This window comes from Ovis canadensis, chromosome 21 (genome assembly GCF_042477335.2).
Source record: "Ovis canadensis isolate MfBH-ARS-UI-01 breed Bighorn chromosome 21, ARS-UI_OviCan_v2, whole genome shotgun sequence".
Taxonomy (NCBI): domain Eukaryota; kingdom Metazoa; phylum Chordata; class Mammalia; order Artiodactyla; family Bovidae; genus Ovis; species Ovis canadensis.
This window is the reverse complement of record NC_091265.1, coordinates 25,141,679-25,161,756: the sequence shown is the minus strand read 5'-3', so window position 1 is coordinate 25,161,756 and position 20,078 is coordinate 25,141,679. Positions and strand designations below refer to the sequence as shown.

Genomic DNA, 20,078 nt, shown 5'->3' with positions numbered 1-20,078 from the left:
TCTCTAGAGAAACAGAACCAACAGAGGAATGAGAGACAGAGAAAGACAGAAAGAGATTTATTTTAAGGAACTTGCTCCTGTAACTATGAAGGCTGGTAAGCCCAAGCTCTGCAGGGTAGGCCAGCACACTGGAGACCCAGGGAAGAGCCAGTATTGTTGTTCAAATCCAAAGGCCATCTACTGGCAAAACTCCCTGCTGCTTGGGAGAGGTCAGTCTTTGTTCTAATCAGGGCTTCCAAGGATTGAATGAGGCCCACTCCCATTATGGAGACAATCTTCTTTACTTTAAATGTTAATCTCATTATCATGAGGTAGCATGTTCATGCCCTCATAGAAACATCCAGAATAACATTTGAGCAAATATCTGGGCACCACGGCCCAGGCAAATTGACACATAAAGTTAACCATCAGGGCAAGTTCAAGAGGAAAGGGACAGACATATACCTAGAGCTGATTCATGTTGATGTTTGGCAGAAACCAACACATTATTGTAGAGCAATTATCCTTCAATTAAAAATAAATTTAATTATTAAAAAACTCACCATCACAATAATATAAGCTGAAATTTTTACCACCCCCAGAGTCATATCAGAATTCTGAAGTCATCACGTGGGTGTCAGTTGCTGGGGAACCACTAGATACAAAGTCCTAGAGATCAGCATCAAGGGAGAAGGACGCCTGGGGAGACTAAAAGGCATCAGTGGACAGAAAGGTGATTCTCAAAGACCAGTCAGAAGAAGGTTTCATTTTGGCAAACCTGGAGGCTCCCTAGCCCTCATCCTTTTTTTTATACTGTGTCATAGATGAAGAGGAGGAAAATTCAGAAATAAAGACCAGATAGGAAGACATTGCCTTGCTCTTCCTTTTCAGATACGCCGGTGGACCAGAGTTAGGGCTGAGATCCTTCCTCTGCTGATTCCTCCTTATATAGAGGACTGAGAGACACTTGGCTTTGCGCTCAGAGTGAGCTTGCAGCTGTAGAAGAAGGTCTGTTGAGGCTTCGTGAAGCTGCAGCAGCCTCCCTGCACATGTCCCACGAAGGGCTTGGAACAGGGAGAATTGTATACATTCTCCTAGTACCCACTGTGCCAGCCACTGCTCCAGATGCTGGCTACACCACAGTGGACAGAAGCCACCGAAATCCTTGCTTTCCCGGAGTTTGCATTCTACCTGTGAGACAGATAGTACACACTACACATAAGTGCAATGCAACCTAGAATATGCTAATGACAAGGGCTAAAGACAAAAACAAAGCAGGGAAGGGACTAGGAAATGTAGGGGAATGGATGTTCCCATTTCAAATGGCTAAAGAAAGCCTCACTGAGAAAATGATATTTGAGTAAAAGCCGTGGACATCGCTGGTGGTCCAGTGGTTAAGACTCAGCACTTCCACTGCAGGGCATCCCAGGTCAGGAACCAAGATCCCACATGCCACGCAGCATGGCCAAAAAAAAAAAAGACCAGACGCAAGTGAAAAAGTGAGGAAAAGTGAGGACTGCAGACATCTAGGGAAAGAGCATTTCAGGCAGGCAGAAGACCATTGTGGGTTGAATAGTTACCCAACAGATACATTGAAGTTGTATTTCCTGGTAGCTATAAAATTTGCCCTTGTTTGGAAACAGAGGCTTTGTAGAGTAAACAAATTCAGATGAGGTCAGTAGGGTGGGTTCCAATCCAATAGGTATGACTGGCGTTCTTATAAGAGGACACAAAGACACAGATACAGAGGGGGAAGGCCAGGTGAAGACTGCATCAGAGACTGGAGAAAGGCAGCTGCAAGCCAAGGGCTGCCAAGTACTCCTGACCGCCCTCAGAAACCAGGAAGAGGCAAGGAGACATTCTCCTCTATAGGATTCAGACGGTGCACAGCCCGGCCAGCACCTCGACTTTGAACTTCTGGCCGTCAGAACTCTGAGACAATGCATTTCTGAGGTTTTGAGCCACCCAGTTGGGGTACTTTGTTAACAGCCATCCTGGGAAATGAATACAGCTGTGAAGTAGAAATGTGCCAGGTGTGTTGAAGGGATATGGAAGCCAGTGTAGCAGGGGTGGGAGTAATAGGAGGTCAGAGAGGTTACATCACAGATGTAACAGCACTTTATGGTCAGAGAAGTCATGTGACCTTATTCTTCCACGGGTTCACACACACTGTATTTATGGCGCAAAGGAAATGCACAGGAGAACCTGGATTATATTAGGTAGAAGAAATCATCCTAAGGAGTTGTGAAAAAGTTCCCAAATTGTACAAATACTGATACTTATGATTAAACCTTTCATTTGTCCTTTATGTCTATTTTCATCTATAGTGCAAATGCACAGTTAATTTTAAAAGGATGAAATTTTTATTTTCAAAACAGATCATTAGGTGGCAAAGCATGAACTCTCTTAACTTCTTATCGCTAGTTGATGACACCAGTGACCAGCTGGGTTGTTCAGACCATAATCACATGACCCCACAGTGCCAAATGTTGGCCTCAGTTGCCCCCTCTGCCACCTTGCAGGTTTAGTGTCTGCAGCCACTATATCTGGTCTCTCTGTATTTCTCGGAGATCAGTGACCCAGCTTTCTCCTGGGTCAGATGTCCCCTTCTGAACCAGGGCCCAGATCAGGGCTGAGAACTGGGTCATTTTGAATGGAAAACTGCCCTCCATCTTGGACTGTGGGTAGGGAGTTTATTTTCTAAAAAAGAGGATACGAGAGTGGGAAAGATGTAAAGGGCATCTCTAGCACCAAAATCTTTAACTATGGGACTTCTCACGTGGGTCCTGGGACTAAGACTGTGCTCCCGACACAGAGGGCCCAGGTTTGATTCTGGGTCAGGGAACTGAAATCCACATGCTGCAACTAAGACTTGGCATAGTCAAATAATAAATGAATATTAAAAAAAAATCCTCGCCTGTGGTATTAGAGAAGAAATCTTCAACTTGAAGCCAGTGATCAGCTTTGAGCTCCCCCTCTGCCATATTATTTGTATGATTAATTGTAATAATTTGTATGATTATTATAATTACTAATAAATTAACTATAATAATTATAAATTATATTTTGTATATAATATAAATTAATTATAATAAGCATAGTGATGATTATAAATTAATTATTAATTTGTATGATTATTTGTATGTTTTAATTGTATGAACTTGAATGGAGTCAATTAAACTTCTAAGTCGGTTTCCTTAACTGAAAATAAGAGGGAATACCCCTACTTCACATGTTTGTTTTCATTTACTTATTTTTCAAATAATTCTACATTTTTTGAGATGAGCACTAAGTTAAGCACCAGAAATACAGAGATTAAAGTTATAGCCTCTGCTGCAGAGATGTCCACAGACTAGTGAAGGAGGCAGGTAAGAAAACAAATTCCTCTTTTGATTAAAATAGCCAGAGTTGGCTTCTGGTATTTGCAACCAGGAACCCTGACTGATACAACTGGTGGGCCCAGAGTAGGTGGTCCCGGATCCTGGGAAGCCAAAGGCCAGCAAGTAATTTCTCCTTGATGCAAAGCCAAGACAGAGATACAGCGCTGCCTTCAGTCTGCTGTCCTTTTAGCTTTCCACCTCCACATTTCATCCTCACAACAGCTCTACCTGTAGGTAGGTGGGCTAAGCGAAAAAACAAGGTTTTAAGATAAGGAAGGTCAGAGAGACTAAATGGCTTCCCTGATGTCCCCAAACTAGTGACAGAACCCAGACTACAATCTAAATTTCTTAGTTTCCACACAGAGGCTCTTTTACCCTGATTAACACTGAATGAGCAACTTATACTGAGTTTTTAAAACTTCATTCACAAATACATGTTAAAGATCTGTTAGGGGCCAGTCATTGATTAGGACAATGGGCACTCTTTATCCTAGGCTCAATATTATGTTCTCTGAAAAGTACTATAAGGATCAGTAGGAAGGAATTCCTTGGTGGTCCTGTGGTTAGGGCTCAGCATGTTCATTCCTGGGGCCTGGGTTCAATCCCTGGTCAGGGAACTAAGATCATTCAAGTTGCACAGTGAGGCCAGAAAGAAAAAAAAAAGTATTCCTAAATATATTCAGTTCAGTTCAATCGCTCTGTCGTGTCCGACTCTTCGCGACTCCATGGACTGCAGCACGCCAGGCCTCCCTGTCCATCACCAACTCCCATAGTTGACCCAAATTCATGTCCATTGAGTTGGTGATGCCATCCAACCATCTCATCCTCTGTCATCCCCCTCTCCTCCGGCCCTCAATCTTTCCAGCATCAGGGTCTTTTCAAATGAGTCAGTTCTCCACATCAGGTAGCCAAAGTATTGGAGTTTCAGCTTCAGCATCAGTCCTTCCAATGAACACTCAGGACTGATCTCCTTTAGGATGAACTGGTTGGATCTCCTTGCAGTCCAAGGGACTCCCAAAAGTCTTCTCCAACAACACAGTTCATTAGGAATATGTTTATTAACTATACTTTACTTTTAGGAAGCAGTATGATAGACATGAGTTTGGGTAAACTCTGGAGGTTGGTGATGGACAGGGAGGCCTGGTGTGCTTTGATTCATGGGGTCGCAAAGAGTCAGACATGACTGAGTGACTGAACTGAACTGAACTGATGTTGTTAAAACCTGAGTCAGACTGCTTGGGACCACCCCCATTTCCCCCACTTACTACCTGTGTATAGCACATAGAGCTTCCATGTCTACATCCTGAAATTGCCTAAGGAGAACACCTGTGACTCCCTGCTTAAAGGGTGCACTTGTCCCTTTTGCAGGAGAAGCTAGGAAGAGTGGCTATTTTAATCAGAAAAGGAATTCATTTAAGAGATATCAAGAAGAAGATCACAGAACTGGCAGGAAGGCTAGAGAGTCAAACTTCAGAAATGGACATGAAGCAAAGGAGACCACCTCAAAAGACAGAAAGACCACATCACAGAAACAACTCAGTGCCCAGGCTGCCGCCGCTCCCACTGAGCAGAGGACTCCAGTGCTGCCACAGCATGCATTCTAGGCTGTGCCCAGGACTTAGGCCACTGGCTTCAAATTCAGGGTCTTGGCAGGCACATAAGCAGGACCCAACTCAGATCATACGCTTGTACACCAGCTGCCAGCCATTCAGGAGAGCAACTGTCTGACCTCCTTTCCAGCTGCCATAAGGGGAAGACATACTCTGCCTCCCATGAGACCCATGTTTCCTGCAGTGCCAATTCCCCCAGACATAGAAAGCGGGCTCAGATGCTAGAAAGCCAATAAAAAATGGAACCCCTGACAAATGTACTATACTAGAATTCTTAAAAGGCCCATCCAACTCAGGATGTGGGGGAAGTGAGGATGTGCACGTACTGAGTCATGTCTGACTCTTCAAGACTCCATGGACTGTAGCCTGCCAGGCTCCTCTGTCCATGGGATTTTCCAGGCAAGAATACTGGAGTGGGTTGCCATGGCCTCCTCCAGGGGATCTTCCTGATCCAGGGATCAAAGTCAAGTCACCTGCGTCTCCTGCCTTGGCAGGCCAGTTCTTTACCAGTTCTTTACTGAGGCACTTGGGAAGCCCTGGTTCAAAATTGGAAAGCTAAAGCTAAGAGGTCATGAATTACTGAGTAGCAACAGTGACTTGAGACTTTATTTACCAGGAACTGTTCAAGGCACTGGGTACAAAGATGACAAAGACACAGATGCTGGCCTCAAGGTGCTCCTGTCGGGGAGGGAAGAAAGATAAACAAAATACCAAAATAAAATGTGATAAGGAAAGGCCATAACTGATAGGCGACAAAGCAGAAAGGGAACCCAAGAATAAAGGATTGAAGCTGGGGACCGTGGGGGTGGTCAGGAAAGCTTTCACAGAGAAGACGGGTTGAAGGAAGGAAGGGGAGAGGAGGAAAGAGCATTCGAGGCAAAGCCACGTCTGGTATGATTTAATCTTCTTCGTCAGCCAAAATCTGGTCCTGGCATTTCCTGCTCAGTTCTTCCCCACTGCCACCAACCACAGCACACATGTTACGATGATTAAGGTCTAAAATTAGTATTGGTACCAGCCGAGTGGTATTAGAGCACGTTTTGCTTCTGCTGGTCTCCCCCCAAGCTCCAGTGCATAATGCTATTGACACATGCTTACTGCTGCTGCTGTTGTCCTTAGATGCAACCAACCACATGCTCAGTCAGGCCTGGCTTTTAAATAATCGGCCAGCCATTGACTAATGGTAAGGCCTCTCCATGCCTTGATTTCCTGGAAAGTAAAATGGGAATCAAGCTTACTTGCCTCCCTAAGTCTGGATGGGAGGGGAGTTTGGGATACATGTATATGTATGGCTGAGTCCCTTCCCTGTTCACCTGAAACTACACAATACTTGTTCATTAATTGGCTATACCTCAAAACAAAAGTTAAAAAGAAAAAAAAACTTGCCTTCCAAATAAACAAACTCATAGAAAAAGAGATCAGATGGTGGGTTACCAGAGGAGAGAGGAGGAGAGAAGGGAATTGGAGGACAGTGGACCAAAGGTACAGGCTTTCAGTTATAAATAAGTACTGGGGTAATATAGCACATGGCAAGAGCTTTTGAAAATATTTTTTTATTTATTTGGCTTCCCCAGGTCTCAGTTGCAGCATGAGGAATCTTTAGTTGGGGCACGTGGTTTCTAGTTCCCTGTCCAAGGAACAAAACTGAGCCCCCTTCATTGGGACTGTGGAGTCCTAGCCTCTGGACCACCAGGGAAGTCCCACAACATGATTAATATATCTAAAACACTGCTCTATGTTATAGATGAAAGTTGGTAAGACACTGAATCCTAGGTGTTCTCATCACAAGGGAAAAATATCTTTTTCTTTAGTTTTGTATATATATGAGATGATGGATGCTCACTAAATTTACTGTGGTAATCATATCATGGAAGAAAAAGCTATGACCAACCTAAACAGCATATTAAAAAGCAGAGACATTACTTTGCCGACAAAGGTCCATCTAGTCAAAGCTATGGTTTTTCTAGTAGTCATGTATGGATGGGAGAGTTGGACCATAAAGAAAGCTGAGCACTGAAGAATTGATGCTTTTGAACTGTGGTGTTGGAGAAGACCCTTGAGAGTCCCTTGGACTGCACGGAGATCAAACCAGTCTATCCTAAAGGAAATCAGTCCTGAATATTCATTGGAAGGACTGATGCTGAAGCTGAAACTCCAAAACTCTGGCCACCTAATGCGAAGAACTGACTCATTGGAAAAGACCCTGATGCTGGGAAAGTTTGAAGGCAGGAGGAGAAGGGGATGACAGAGGATGAGATGGTTGGATGGCATCACTGACTCGATGGACATGAGTTTGAGCAAGCTCCGGGAGTTGATGATGGACAGGGAGGCCTGGCGTGCTGCAGTCCATGGGGTTGCAAAGAGTCTGACACGACTGAGTGACTGAACTGAACTGAACTGAATCATATCATGATATATATAATTCAAATCATTAAGCTATACACCTTAAACTAGACAGTGCTAAATGTCAAGTCTGTCTCAATAAAACTGGAAGAAAAAAACTACTTGCCCTCCAGGACTGTTGGGGGGATTAACTGACGTAATGTTTGCAAAGTGCCACGCCTCAGCTGTTAGCCATGATTGCTGGGTTGAGGCCCTTCCCTGCAAGTCTGGTGAAGACGAGAATACCTCTGTGCTCTTTTCCTTTGACCTAAAGGGTTTTGTAGAGAGGCTGAGGAGACCACAAGAAGGAAACATCTTTCACCAACAGATAAATGGATAAAGAAGGCATGATATATACACACAGTGGAATATTACATAGCCATAAAAAGGAATGAAACTGGGTTATTTGCAAGACATGGATGGACTTAAGAGATTGTCAAACAGATGGACTTAGAGAGTGTCAAACAGAGTAGCGTTTAATCAGAAAGAGAACAAATACTGTATGTTAATGTGTATATACATAGAGTCTAGAAAAATGGTGTAGATAATCTTATTTGGAAAGCAGAAATAGAGACACAGACATAAAGAACAAATACTTGGATACGAAGGAGGAAAGGGATAGTGGTGGGAAGGATTGGGAGATTAGAACTGACACATAAACACTATTGACACTATAGATAACTAATATAACATACTGAGAACATACTCTATAGCACAGCGAGCTCTGCTTACTGCCCTCTGGTGACCTGAACGGGGAGAGAGTCCAAAAGGGAGGGCATATATATGTAAATATGTGGGTGATTCATTTTGCTGTACAGAAACTAATACAACATTGTCAGGCAGCTATACTCCAACAAAAATTTATTTTAAAAAGAGAGAGAGAATTGTCTTCTGAGAAAGAAGGAGATGGTTTGTGCCAACAATGTAAGGAAACTGAGGTGAGAGGGGAGTGACATGAAGTTTATTATGAGCTCTGAGCCCCTTTCAAAGCTTGACTTCATGGAGGGACTACAAGTCTGGTTCCTGGAGCTGAAGAAGGTTTTCCAGTCCCACAAGAATGATTTCTAAAGCAGTCCTCCTGGCACTAAGAATGTTTGCCTCTGCCCGTTATGAGGAGGAAATGACTTACCCAGATGCAGGCCCGGTCAGGCTCAAGGTCAGGCGGCAGAGCTCGGAAGGGTGCAGGACAGCAAGCCCACCCATTGACCAGCCATCTTCACACACTGTTCCCACACAGTCACCCTAACAGGTTGAATAACACTGGCGGAGTAACATGGTGTCCTTTCAGGATAATAAGCAGGATATCTGAGGGGAATTTGCTACAGGCTGAAGTGGCTTAACAAATGGGGCGTCTCCAGATGTGAAAACGCCATGTGGCTTGAACAGACACCAAATTATGTGAAGTATGAATTCAGACCCCCTTTCTGAAATTCCTGGTGTACCATTTATGAGTCTATTCTTACTAATAAACAATGCTGTTCTAGTTCAGCCTTGGATTTCTAGGTAAATTCTGATCATTCACTACACAACTCTAACACTGAGTACTTAGCATACGCCAGGCACTGAGAGAAGGTTACTGGATTTTTACTCTGGTTCTGAAGGAAGGAGAGGAGATCAGTTTGTAAAAATTCAGAGGTCTTCCCCCTTCAAACAGTATTTGTGAGGGAAGTGTGAATGTCCCCACACTCGCACTAGGGAAAAAACAATGTCATGCAGACTGGCTTAGTTCCGTGTTCAGCGGGCTTCTTGGCTCGTTTGGGGGCAGGCTGAGGAATGGGACCGTTGCTATGGCAACTTGGCATGAACACACCTTTGTATTAGCTCCATTGTGTTGCCCCCAGATTACCTTTACAACCAGTGTACATTTTCAGAACGTGGAAAGCTTTTCTTAATGTCTGCACAGCGAGATATAAAGCATTATCCAGGGCAGATAGACAAAAGGAGTGCCCTTCGTTTATGAGACTGAGGCTCTGCTGACGCTGCTTCTTCAGGCACAAGTATAGAATCAGGATCTAAACTCTTGGTTTCTTTTAGGGAAGATTTCACTTTCAAATCCGTCTTACAGCCTATCTTACTTTTCACTGCCATGTTTTTTAACCTCATCCTTAAGCAAATCAAAAAAGCAGAAAAATGAACCTCCTTAACATTTATGCCTCAGAATAACCATGCGGGTAAGGACCTAATATCTCCCTTGCACAAACGGATTTTCCATAATATGTCCACAGTCACATGGTTAGAAACGGTGAGACGAGGAGTAGAACTATGCCTTTAGGTTCCAGATCTGGTGTCTTTCTGTGAAATCTCTACTGACTCCCAGTCGCTTGCAGCCTTCATTGTTTTACAAAAACACAGACATATACAAAAAAAGAAAAAAGGTGTTGCTTTGCTTTTTTAAAAATGGCTTTATTGAAGTATTATATATATAGTTCATAAAATTCACCCATTACAAACATACAGCTCAACGATTTTTAAGATCTTTCTGCAATAGCTTTATTGAGATAAAATCATATGCCATATAATTCACCCACTTAAAATGCAAAATTGAATGGTTTTTAGTATATTCACAGAGTTGTGCAGCCATCACTACAATCCATTCTAGAACACTTTTATCACTTCAGAAAGAAACCTGTGCCTTTCAGCCAACCATCATCTCTCAGTCCTCCCCTCTCCACCCCATCCCCCAAGGAACCACTAATCTACTTTCTATCTCCATTGATTTACCAGTCCTAGAGTTTTCATATTAATGGTATCATATAATACATGATCATTGTGACTAGCCTCTCTCACTTACTGTAATGTTGTCAAGGTTCATCCATGCTGAAGAATGGAACAGTACTTCATTGCTTTTTATAGCCAAAAAGGATTCCATTGTGTGGATATATTCCACCTTTTATTTATCCATTCTTTAATCTATGGACATTTGCATTGTTTCTACCTCTTGGCCATTACGAATAATATTGCTGTGAATATTCATGTACATATTTTTGAGTGCACATAAGTTTTCTTTTTTCTAGAAATGAAATTGCTGTGTCAACTTTCATGCCTATCTCTCTAGGAATGATTTTAAATTTCTATCAACAATATGCCAGGGTTCTAGTTTCACCACACCCTCACCTTCATTTGGTGTGCTTTCCTTTTTTCACTTAACATTATTTCTTACACATATTTCCATACGCACTGTGATTGTCAGTTTTAATGCTTACATAGTGTTCCAAAGCAGTTAGACACTGTTTAAGCATTATGTTAAAGCTGAGGGTTAGTACTGTTTCCAGTTTTACTGTAAGTAGTGGGAGGAGGATCTGTACCACTTACTACTTTTTTCCTTTAGTTTATATCCTTCAGATATGCTCTGAAGTGGAACAAAGGGCACACATAGCTCTTTGTCATTGCTTCCCAGGTTACTCTGCAAAGATTGACTGTGGTAATAATGCCACCTGCAAATCTTATGCCTTCCCACTTCCCCCTCATCTCTGCCAACATAACACTTTATGGCTTTATTCACAGTACCCTTGATCTTAAGACAAAAAGCCAAGAAGCGATTTTATTGCTTTATTCATGTGTATTAATAATACAATATATAATAGAGTCTTAAGTTCAATTTGCATTTCTTTTGTTGTTGGTTAAGCTTAAAATTTTTTAACAGCCTTCAGTCAGTTTGAGTCTTAGATCTAAAGAGGTCAGGCAGTGTAGGAACATCTATCGTCAGAGCAAAGGGTCGCAGAAGGAGCTGGGTTTGGAAACATGGGTCCAGCTATGTTTGATTGGGGGTGGGGGTTTCAGGAGCTCAGCGGTAGTTGAAGACAATGCTACCAGGGTGCTATGCTGACTTAGGCAGCTCCTTTTTCAAACTCCCCTTCCATTTGGCATCTCTTCTGGTTCTGGTCCTCCTTCTGTGACCTTTCCTTCTCACTCCTCTTTGAGAGTTTCTTTGCCTTTACTTGCCTCTTAGAGATTGGTATTCCCCAAGATTTCATTCATGGGATTCTTTTTCCACTTAGTACTCTGAACAAGCTCATCCACTCCCGTAGCGGGAATGACTACGTAAACACTGACCACTCCCCAGCATTTATCTCTAGCCAAGGCTCCTCTCCTATGACATCCAGATACAGTAAGTCCTCCGCACACAAACCTTCAAGTTGTGAAAGATACAAATGTGTATTTGCATGTTCAGTCACCTAAGTTAGTTCTATTGGAGGAGGTACTGTTAATTTTCGAGGCACAAGACCCAAACTTAAATTAGTGCAAAGAAGGTAGCAGCCGTTCAGAATGCAGTCCAGTGGTACTGTGTCATCTATGACGAGGAAAAAAAAAGAGCTACCACCCAGAATCACTGGATCTTTTGTTCAAGAGGGTAGATAGAATTGAACCCAGCAAAGAACCTGTGCTATCAACGTCAGGCATGAGTGAAATTGCAGCCTACCCTCCATCTCTGTTGCTGATGATCCCTCAGCTCTACCAACTTCCACCTCCTCTTCCTCCTCCAGTCAGTAACTCTTCTTGCCTGTTCACCCGATGCCAGCCCCTGTGTGCCTGCTGTTGTGCCATACTACTGTGCTTTTCAAGGTACTGTACTAAAAGATTAAAACATGTTATCTTTCAGACTTCCCTGGTGGTGCAGTGGATAAGAATCGGCCTGCCAGCGCAGGGGACATGGGTTCAGTCCCTGATCCGGGAAGATTTCACAAGCAATGGAGCAGAGAAGTCCACGTGCCGCAACTACTGAGCCGACATTCTAGAGCTGGAGAGCTGCAACTTCCGAGCCCGCGTGCTACAACTCCTGAAGCTCCTGCACCTAGAGGTTGTGCTGCTCAACAAGAGAAGCCGCTGCAATGAGAGGCCCGTGCCCGGCAGGGGAGGGCAGCCCCTGCCCACCACAACTGCAGAAAGCCCACACAGAGCCATGCAGACCCAGCACAGCCAAAAATTAATAGTTAGCTTTAAAAATGTTTTTGTTCTTTTTGTGTTTGTTTTGCTGTGTCTTACTTGTATGAAAAGTACTACAGACTTATTACAGTACATTACTGTACTTATTACAGTACATTACTAGATAGCCAGTTGTGTTAGTTGGGTACGTAGTCTTTGTAAGCCTAATTTTGCTGGACTTACGCACAAATTGGACTTACAAATTTGCCTTTGGAAGGGAGCTCTTTCGTATGTGGGGGACTTCCTGTACATATGTCTAACTTTCTATTGTACATCTCCATCTGAAAGTCCCCTCCGCATCTCAACTCCAGTATTTCCCCTTCCAACCAACTCCTTCTCTTCTCACCTCTTTGGTGATGGTGGCAACATCTGCACCAAGTCAGAAACCTGGAAGTCACTCCTTTCCCACCCTACATATCCCTACATGTCTCTCAACTGAACCTTCTTAACTTGAAACCTATTGCATTAATTTCATTCGCGTTTCCATTATTTCTCCCAGTAACTGTGGCCTTTAATAATGTCTATTAGATAGGGTTTTATTGGTCATAACTATGTCATTTGAAGAAGGGAAAGGAAAAAAGGTTTTACCGAATGGATACACACGCATGGAATGAAAGGAAGAACTGAGCAATCACGGGAAAGGCGGCTCCAGGGCTGTTGCAGGGCCCTTGAAAGCAAGGAGGTTGCCCAGGGACCGTCTCTCAAACAACTGCTATGAATGTGACTTGGTTCCAAAAATGCTTAACCTCTGCCTCTTTCAGTTCAAAGTACTAAATTTCTGGGAGAGTCTGGAGACCAGTGAAGATCCAGAGGGTGGAGGGACTGAGTCATGTGAGAGAAAAACAGTTGCTGGAGGATAGTCTTCATGTATCGGAGGCAATCATCAGAGGAAAGAGAGGGTGTGAGATGGACAGTCTTTCCAGAAGTTGTCTACTACATTGCCACAATCTCAGGACTGTTCCTCCTGCTCTAGCCTTCCCCTTCACCACCTTCCCCCCCCCCACCCCCCCCCCAACATATGCCAGAATGATCCTCCACAATACAAGTCCAGGAGAAAAGAGAAGTAGTGGGGAAAGTGTGGGCCCGAAATCCTCACTCAGCTCTTACTAAATCTGGGACTTTGAGCAAAAAACACTCTCATCTGTTTGAGTCCTTGCTATTTGCCAATGCTGTGTAGGGACTTCGTATCTGTTATTTCTACTCCCTGTATAGTCCTTCAAGGTGAATACTATAATTATTGTGCAGGGGAGCGCAACCTTAGATGGCAGAGTGGAAAGCCTGTGAGCTCCCCTCCTCTCATGGACATACCAAAATCACCACTAACCGTAGGACAATCATCAATGAAAAAGAGTGGAACCTACCAGAAAAGATCTTTTACAATTAAAGTCATAAAGAAAGCACCACAGTGAGGAGGGTCGGAGCCAGGGACTCGTGCTATAATCAAATCCTTTATCCCTCAGGTGGATAACCCCACAAAGCAGAAAGTAAATATATTGAGGAGAATCCTCCCACCAGAGTGAGAGTTCTGAGCCTCAGCCCATAGGTCTGGTACTGGAAAGATGAGCCCACAGAATATTTGACTTTGAAGGCCAGTGGGACTTAATTGCAGGAGCCCCACAGGACTGGGGGAAGTAAATTATTATTATTTTTCACCCTATCTTGAGGGATTTTGCAGGAGTTCTATAGGGGGTAAGCCAGGGAGAGCTGGAATCAGGGGCCCCTTGCCTTAGACTTGTCAGTAAGCATTATGGCTCATGCTGGACTGTAAAGTTCTTAGAGAGATGAGAATACCAGACCGCCTTACCTGTCTCTTGAGAAACCTGTATGCAGGTCAAAAAGCAGCAGTTAGAACCCTGTCTGGAACAACTGATTGGTTCAAGATCAAGAAAGGAGTATGACAGGGCTGCCTCCTGTCACCCTGATTGTTTAACCTAGATGCTGACCATATCATGAGAAACGCCGGGCTGGATGAATTACAAGCTGGAATCAGAACAGGCAGGAGAAACAACAGCTAGATGGATGATACCTCTCTCATGGCAGAAAGCGAAGAGGAACTAAAGAACTTCTTGATGAGGGTGAAGGAGAGGAACGGAAAAGTTGACTTAAAACTAAATATTAAAAAATCTAAAATCATGGCATCCGGCCCCATTACTGTATGACAAATAGAAAGGGGAAAGGTGAAAGTAGTGACAGATTTCCTCTTCTTGGGCTCCAAAATCACTCCTGATGGTGACTGCAGCCATGAAATCAGGAGACAATTGCTAATCTTGGCAGGAAAGTGATGCCAAAACCTAGACAGTGTATTGAGAAGCAGACACATTACTCTGCCAACAAAGGTCTGTATAGTCAAAGGTATGGTCTTCCCAGTGGTCACATACAGTTGCGAGAGCTGGACCATAAAGAAAGCACAATGCCAAAGAATTGCTGCCTCTGAACTGTGGTGCTGGAGAAGAATCCTGAAAGTCACTTGGACAAGAAGAAGATCAAACCAGTCAATCTTAAGGGAGATCAACCCTGAATATACATTGGAAGAACTGATGCTAAAGCTGAAGCTCCAGTATTCTGGCTGTCTGATGAGAACAGACGACTCATTGGAAAAGTCCTTGATGCTGGGAAAGATTAAGGGCAGAAGGAGAAGAGGGTGTTAGAGGATGAGATGGCTGGACGGCATCACCGATGCAATGAACGTGATGTTGGGCAAACTCCAGGAGATGGTGAGGGACAGGGAGGCCTGGCGTGCTGCAGTCCATGGGGTCACAAAGAATCGGACACGATTGGGTGACTGAACAACAAAAACAACCTTTCAGGCAAACCCCAAGCCTCACAGACATGTCCCCATTCAGCCCTCCACCCGCAATCCAGTCAGTCACAGTACTGCAGCAGCTCGCCCCAAGGGCTAATCTGGGTGTGGGGCATCCAGCACCCTCTTGCCCTGTGGAGGCACAGGGGCAGCTTGTAGCCTGGTTTGGGTAGTCAAGGCTGCACACACAGTCTCCTGCACTCCATGACCAAGGGCAAAAGCTGTTGTTTGATAGGAGCCTGGACATCTTAGAGAGTCTCCTGAAGAGACGGAGGTGCAGGGGATCAACGGCAGCTCAGGCACGTGGACATCGGTGGCAGACATATTCTTAGGGAGACATTCAGCCATGCATGCTGATAGCTAGGCTCATTAGTACCAAAATCTAGCACCACCCAACAGGCTACAAGCAGCAGTGTTGTGATGCCTCGGGCCAAACAATTAACTGGGCAGGGACACAACCCAATCCATCATCAGACAGGCTGCCTCAAAGACTCGGATTCCGTAGCTGCCTCTGAATGTGCCCTTCCACACGGCTCCACCCACCAGCAGACACACTCCAGCCCCTCCACCAGGAAGCCTACACAAGCCTCTAGACCAGCGTCACCCACCAGGGGGCAGACACCAGAAGCAAGAAAACCATGTTCCTTCAATGCAGGCCAGATGCTCCCTTGGGACCAGCTGGGCCCTGCTCCTGCCAATGCAACGTTTGGGACACCTCCTCCGACCTCATACCCACCCAGTGATCTGAAACAAGCTCTGGAATCCCTGGCCCCTGCAGCTAGACTCAGGACTCAGCTCTGCCCCCCAGGGTGTGCATGCGTGCCTTGTTTGTTCAGTCACTAGGTCATATCTGACTCTTTACGACCCCATAGACTTCAGCACACCAGGCTTCCCTGTCCCCCACCGTCTCCCAGAGTTTGCCCAAGTTCATGTCCGTTGAGTCGGTGATGCTGTCCAACCATCTCATCCTCTGCCACCCTCTCCTCCTTTTGTTTTTAATCTTTCGCAGCTTCGGGGTCCCAGCATTAGCGCACATACATGCTCAGTCATGTCTGACTCTTTGCAACCTCATGGACTGTAGCCTGCCAGACTCCTCTGTCTGTGGGATTCTCCAGGCAAGAATACTGGACTGTGTTGCCATTTCCTTCTCCAGGGGATCTTCCCAACCCAGGGATGGGCAATAGCTCCAGAGTCTTTGGGACCCTGACTCCACCACCAGTGAGCCGACGCTAGTCCAGAGTTCACAAGGCTTCCAGAACCAACCACCTCATGGCCAGGACCCACCAAACAGTGGCCATCACCATCCACACAAGATAGGATCTGACAACCAACCAGACTAGCAGCCAACCAAGCCTCCCAGACCACCCACATAGTTAGCCCACCACAACGGAAGGACCCACACAACTCTCTTAGGGGGACCTCCTAGAGCATGTGGCTTGGGTGGCCAGAGGGGACTGCACAGGTGGGATGCGTCAGACACCGCCTACAAAGGGCCACTTCTCCAATGCAACTACCTTACTACACACATAAAAATAAAAGAGCAACTCACGCAAAATGAAGCAGCAGAGGAATATGTTCCTGTTGAAGGAACAAGAAAAAAACACAAAGAAGGACTAAGTGAAGTGGAATGGACAGAAGCAATTTACCTGAGAAGGAGCTCAGAGTAATGACAATAAAGATGATGTAAAATGAAAATGTGGGATGAAAGCGAAATTAACTCGGTCGTGTCTGACTTTCTGCAACCCCATGAGCTACACAGTCCATGGGATTCTCCTGGTCAGAATACTGCAGTGGGTAGCCATTCCCTTCTCCAGGGGATCTTCCCAACCCAGGGATCGGACCCAGGTCTCCTGCATTGCAGGTGGCTGCTTTACCAGCTGAGCCACAAGGGGAGCCCAATAGAGGAGCATAGCATGGCCCCTTGTCAAGTAATTATTAGAAGTTTCAAGTCAGCACCAGCAGAGCATTAAAGCAAGTGCAGATTGCTCCTAAGTGTGGGGTTTGTGTAACTGCATAGGTTAAATATCCATGAAGTTGGTCCTAAAGTTAGGGTTAAGGGACATGTGATATTTTGCACAGAATAGATACTCTTTAAATTATAGTTGTACTAATTATATTAGCTTCTTTTTACTGCTGTAAGAAATTACTAAAAAATTAGTAACTTAAAGCAACACAAATTTACTATCTCGCAATTCTGGAGTTCAGGAATCCAAAAGGAGTTTTACAGGCCTAAAACGAAAATGTCAGTTAGGGTCACATTCCTTCTGGCAGCTGTAAAGGAGAATCCACTTTCCTTTCTTTTCAAGTCACCTGAGGCTACTTGCATTCCTTAGCTCATGGCCCCTTCTTCTACCTCCAAATTCAATCTCTCTCTCTCTCTCTCTCTCTCTCTCTCTCTCTCTCTGACTTTTGTTTCCCTTGGCATACTTCCTTCTCTGACTTTGACTCACATGCCTTCCTCTCACAAGGACTCTTTTGATTACATTGGACCCACCCTGATTATCCAGGAAATCTCTACATCTCAAGATCTTTACTCAATCACAATGGTAAAGTGATTTTGCCATATAAGGTAGCACATTCACAGGTTCCAGGAATTAGGATGACAACATCTTTGGGAAACCACTATTCAGCCTATAATAATCATATTTCGTCATTGCTGCATTGTTCTTTTATTGAAGTATAGTTGGATTTACAAAGTTATGTTAATTTCTGCTATACCAGCAAAGTGATTCAACTTTTATACACACACACACACACACACACACACACAAATATATGTAGGGGCTTAGGAGCTTTCCTGGTGTCTTAGATGGTAAAGAATCTGCCTGCAACTCAGGCTACCCATGTTCCATCCTTGGGTCAGGAAGATCCCATGAAGAAGGAATGGCTACCCACTCCAGTATTCTTGCCTGGAGAATTCCATGGACAGAGGAGCCTGGCGGGCTACAGTCCATGGGGTCACAAAGAGTCGAACACTCCTGAGTGACTAACGCACCACACTATATATATGGCAACCCACTCCAGTACTCTTGCCTGGGAAATCCCACTGACAGAAGGGCCTGGCAGGCTACAATCGATGGGGTCGCAAAGAATCAGACACAGCTGAGCGAATAAGCGCACATGGCACACATATATATTATATAATATAATTTTTCATTTTCTTTCCCATTATAGTTTATCATAGGATATTGAATGTAATTTCCTGTGCTATACAGTAAGATCTAGTTATTTATCCATCCTATACATAATAGCTTGCATCTGATACTCCCAAACTCCTAACCCTTCCCTCCCCTACCCCTCTTTCCCTTTGGCAATCACAAGTCTGTTCTCCATGTGTGTAGTCTGTTGTTGTTTCATAGACAAGTTCACTGGTGTCGTATTTAGATTTCACTTGTAAGTGACATCATATTGTATTTGTCTTCCTCTTTCTGACTTACTTCACTTAGTACAATAGTCTTTGTTGCTGCTGCTGCTGCTGCTAAGTCGCTTCAGTCATGTCCGACTCTGGGCAACCCCGTCGATGGCAGCCCACCAGGCACCCCCGTCCCTGGGATTCTCCAGGCAAGAACCCTGGAGTGGGGTGCCATTTCCTTCTCCAATGCATGAAAGTGAAAAGTGAAAATGCAGTCGCTCAGTTGTGTCCGACTCCTAGAGACTGCATGGACTGCAGCCCATCAGGCTCCTCCATCCATGGGATTTTCCAGGCGAGAGCACTGGAATGGGATGCCATTGCCTTCTCCAACAATAGTCTTTAGGTCCATATGTATTACTACAAATGTGGTGTTATTTCATTCTTTTGAAGACCGAGTAACATTCCATTGTATAAATACACCACTTCTTCCTTATCCACTCATCTCTTCATCGGCATTTAGGCTGCTTCCTTGTCTTGGTTATTGTAGATAGCGCTGCTATGAGCATAGGGGTGCATGTAGATTTTTAAGTTATAGCTTTGTCTGGATATATGCCCATGAGTGGAAGTGTTAGATTATACGGCAACTCTATTTTAGCTTTTTAGGACCCTCCATACTGTTTTCCATAGAGGCTACAATTTGTGTTCTCATCAACAGTGTAGGAGGGTTTCATTTTCTCCACACCCTCTCTAGCATTTGTTATTTGTAGACTTTGTAATGCTGGCCACTCTGACTGGAGTGAGGTGGTATCTGATTGTAGCTTTTTAAGTTTTTAATTGGAGGATAATTGCTTTACGGTGTTGCATGAATCAGCCATAAGTATACATACGTCCCCTCCTTCTAGGGCTTCCCTCCCACCCTGCACCCCCATCTCACCCCTCTAGGTTGTCACAGAGCACCAGGCATGCATATGTATGGAATCTTTAGAATGGTACTGATGAACTTCTCTGCAGGGCAGTAACAGAGACACAGACACAGAGAATGGGCCTGTGGACACAGTCGGGGAAGGAGAGGATGGGACCAGCTGGGAAGGTAGCATTGAAATATACACATTGCCGTATGCAAAACAGATGGCTAGTGACTGCAGCTTTGATTTGCATTTCTCCAGTAATTTGTTACTCTCCTTTTTTTAAGGGCTTTTAACAATTTTATTTATTTTAATTGGAAGATAATTACTTTACAATATTGTGATGGTTTTTGCCTATATCAACATGAATCAGCCATAGGTATACATGTGTCTCCCCCATCCTGAACCCCCCTCCCCAGCTCATCCCTCTAGATTGTCCCAGAGCACTGGCTTTGGGTACCCTGCTTCATGCATCAAACTCACACTGGTTATCTATTTTACGTGTGGTAATGTACATGTTTCAATGCTGTTCTTTTAAATCATCCTACCCTCTCCTTCTCTCACTGAGTTCAGAAGTCCTTCAGCAATTTCAGGATAAAGTCCAAACACTTGCAGGACATGACAGCTCGCTGTCATCTGACCTGTGCTTGTCTTTCTAGCTTCACTCCTATTACTCCCCAGTGTGCAGGGAACACTCAAGGAACACTGAAGCACTTGTAATTCTTCAGTTGCAATCTGCTCTTATTT

At 44.4% G+C, this 20,078-nt stretch overlaps 1 long non-coding RNA gene across 1 annotated transcript in view; it reads left to right on the top strand.

The window, feature by feature from the left end:
* The window catches only part of LOC138426380 (uncharacterized), a 41,667-nt gene extending 27,260 nt beyond the window's left edge, over positions 1-14,407 (top strand). Inside the window, exon 4 of the long non-coding RNA XR_011251624.1 lies at positions 11,952-14,407. This is a non-coding gene — a long non-coding RNA (uncharacterized lncRNA). The remainder of the gene's footprint in view (positions 1-11,951) is intronic.
* The last annotated feature ends 5,671 nt before the right edge of the window (positions 14,408-20,078 follow it).